Genomic DNA, 3,767 nt, shown 5'->3' with positions numbered 1-3,767 from the left:
GATGTGGGCGACGCTGGCCAGGCCAGCATTTATTGCCCATCCCTAATTGCCCTTGAGAAGGTGGTGATGAGCTGCCTTCTTCAACCGCTGCAGTCCATGTGGGGTAGGTACACCCACTGAAAGGAAGCGAGTTCCAGGATTTTGGCCCAGCGATAGTGAAGGAACGGCGATATAGTTCCAAGTCAGGATGGTGTGTGACTTGGACGCGAACTTGCAGGTGGTGATGTTCCTATGTATGTGCTGCCCTTGTCCTTCTAGGTGGTAGAGGTCGCGGGTTTGGAAGGTGCTGTCCAAGGAGCCTTGGTGCATTGCTGCAGTGCATCTTCTAGAATGTACACACTGCTGCCACTGTGCGTCGGTGGTGGAGGGAGTGAATGTTTGTAGATGGGGTGCCAATCAAGCGGGCTGCTTTGTCCTGGATGGTGTCGAGCTTCTTCAGTGTTGTTGGAGCTGCACCCATCCAGACAAGTGGAGAGTATTCCATCATACTCCTGACTTGTGCCTTGTAGATGGTGGACAGGCTTTGGGGAGTCAGGAGGAGAGTTACTCGCGAATGTTACTTGCCACTTATCAGCCCAAGCCTGGATATTGTCCAGGTCTTGCTGCATTTCTACACAGACTGCTTCAGTATCTGAGGAGTCACAAATGGTGCTGAACATTGTGTAATCATCAGCGAACATCCCCACTTCTGACCTTATGATTGAAGGAAGATCATTGATGAAGCAGCTAAAGATGGTTGGGCCTAGGAGACTACCCTGAGGAACTCCAGCAGTGATGTCCTGGAGCTCAGATGATTGACCTCCAACAACCACAACCATCTTCCTTTGCCCTAGGTATGACTCCAACCAGCGGAGGGTTTTCCCCCTGATTCCCATTGACCTCAGTTTTGCTCGGGCTCCTTGATGCCATACTCGGTCAAATGCTGCCTTGATGTCAAGGGCAGTCACTCTCACCTCACCTTTTGAGTTCAGCTCTTTTGTCCATGTTTGAACCAAGGCTCTAATGAGGTCAGGAGCTGAGTGGCCCTGGCGCAACCCAAATTGAGCGTCACTGGACAGGTTATTGCTTAGCAAGTGCCGCTTGATGGCACTGTTGATGACCCCTTCCATCACATTACTGATGATAGAGAGTAGGCTGATGGGGCAGTAATTGGCCGGGTTGGATTTGTCCTGTTTTTTGTGTACAGGACATACCTGGGCAATTTTCCACATTGCAGGGTAGATGCCAGTGTTGTAGCTGTACTGGAACAGCTTGGCTAGGGCGCGCGGCAAGTTCTGGAGCACAGATCTTCAGTACTATTGCCGGAATTTTATCAGGGCCGTAGCTTTTGCAGTATCCAGTGTCTTCAGTCTTTTCTTGATATCACGCGGAGTGAATCGAATTGGCTGAAATCAGGCATCTGTGATGCTGGGGACTTCAGGAAGAGGCCGAGATGGATCATCGGCACTTCTGGCTGAAGATTGTTGCAAATGCTTCAGCCTTATCTTTCGCACTGATGTGCTGGGCTCCCCCAACATTGAGGATGGGGATATTTAAGAGCCACCTCCTCCAGTTAGTTGTTTAATTGTCCACCACCATTCACAGCTGGATGTAGCAGGACTGCAGAGCTTAGATCTGATACGTTGGTTATGGGATCACTTAGCTCTGTCTATCGCATGCTGCTTACACAGTTTGGCACGCAGAGAGTCCTGTGTTGTAGCTTCACCAGGTTGACACCTCATTTTGAGGTATGCCTGGTGCTGCTCCTGGCATGCCCTCCTGCACTCTTCATTGAACCAGGGTTGGTCTTCTGGCTTGATGGTCATGGTAGAGTGGGGGATATGCCGGGCCATGAGGTTACAGATTGTGGTTGAGTACAATTCTGCTGCTGCTGATGGCCCACAGCGCCTCATGGATGCCCAGTTTTGCATTGCTAGATCTGTTCAAAATCTATCCCATTTAGCACGGTGATAGTGCCACACAACACGATGGACAGTATCCTCAATGTGAAGGCGGGACCTCACCTCCACAAGGACTGTGAGGTGGTCACTCCTACCAATACAGTCATGGACAGAAGCATTTGCAGCAGGCAGATTGGTGAGGACGAGGTCAAGTAGGTTTTTCCCTTGTGTTGGTTCCCCCACCACCTGCCACAGACCCAGTCTAGCAGCTATGTCCTTTAGGACTCGGCCAGCTCGGTCAGTAGTGGTGCTACCGAGCCACGCTTGGTGATGAACATTGAAGTCCCCCACCCAGAGTACATTCTGTGCCCTTGCCACCCTCAGTGATTCCTCCAAGTGGTGTTCAACATGGTGTAGTACTGAGTCATCAGCTGAGGGAGGGCGGTAGGTGGTAATCAGTAGGAGGTTACCTTGCCCATGTTTGACCTGATGCCATGAGACTTCATGGGGTCCGGATTCAATGTTGAGGACTCCCAGGGCAACTCCCTCCCAACTGTATACCACTGTGCCACCACCTCTGATGGGTCTGTCCTGAAGTGGGACAGGACATACCCAGGGATAGTGATTGCAGTGTCTGGGACATTGTCTGTAAGGTATGATTCCGTGAGTATGACTATACCAGGCAGTTGCTTGACTAGTTTGTGGGACAGCTCTCCCAACTTTGGCACATGCCCCCAGATGTTAGTAAGGAGGACTTTGCAGGGTCGACAGGGTTGGGTTTGCCGTTGTCGTTTCTGGTGCCTAGGTCGATGCCGGGTGGTCCGTCTGGTTTCATTCCTTTTTCTGCTTCTGGTTCTGCTCAAGACTGTTCTGTAGCCCTCATTTCATTGTGTAATCTATTCAAGATATAGCTTGTACTTGCACGTTGATGTTTTTTGGGACTATTGCTGTGAGATCTCTATCTCACACTATAGCATGCTCCTTCTCTGGTATATGACTGTTTTCTGACTAGAGTCACCTTTGAACCCATTTAGAACTTGCACTGCGCTTTCTTACTCTCCATTCATTCACCCAATTCTGCCAGTCCATGGACCTCACTTCTTGACCACCATCCTGAACATTCAACCAATATTTAAACTTGGCCGTAGCTTTTCCTGCATGCCCCCCAATTGTCACATCCCTTCATTTTCCAGACCCCTCTGGAATATAAACATGAGAAACACTGGAAATACTCAGCAGGTCTGGCAGCATCTGTGGAGAGAGAAGTAGAGTTAACGTTTCAGGTCAGTGACCTTTCTTCAGAACCTCTGGAATATACATCACTCATGGACCCACTGTGGACAATTGGTCTTTGGATGTAATAGCTCTGTCCTGTGTTTCATGATCACTCATGTTACCAGTATCCGCCCTTGATCACTGTATTTTGTTCCTCAGGACCTTCTCACAAAACACATGAGCATTTGAGGTACAAGGTGCCTTGTTTCCTTCTATCAGCTGCTCAGATTCTGAGATTTTGTAATCAACTCTGACTAATCATGAAGAATGAAGCTTAACAGTTTGATTGAAATGTTTGATAAGTAGTGTCTTCCCATCATGATCTATTACATTACCAGGGCATTTCCATTTCCTATGACCCTCTCTTTCATAATACACCAAACCTCCTGAATTAAATTCTGTTTAAAATGGCCTTACTTGATGCCTCACAGCTCTTCAAATTTTCTCAGAGAACTCAGTCTTGATGAAAGCCCGTCTCCCTGCATGTAAAGAAGTCAAGTGTGCAGCAAAAATGGAACTAACTGTAGTACCTTCTCGTGCTGGAGGACTATCGCACAGCACAGAAAGCAATTTTAGATTTCGCCCATAGACCAATTGAGAGGGACTATATCC

The sequence above is a fragment of the Heterodontus francisci genome, chromosome 29 (assembly GCF_036365525.1).
Source record: "Heterodontus francisci isolate sHetFra1 chromosome 29, sHetFra1.hap1, whole genome shotgun sequence".
NCBI classification, from domain to species: Eukaryota; Metazoa; Chordata; class Chondrichthyes; order Heterodontiformes; family Heterodontidae; genus Heterodontus; species Heterodontus francisci.
This window is presented reverse-complemented; position numbering follows the sequence as displayed.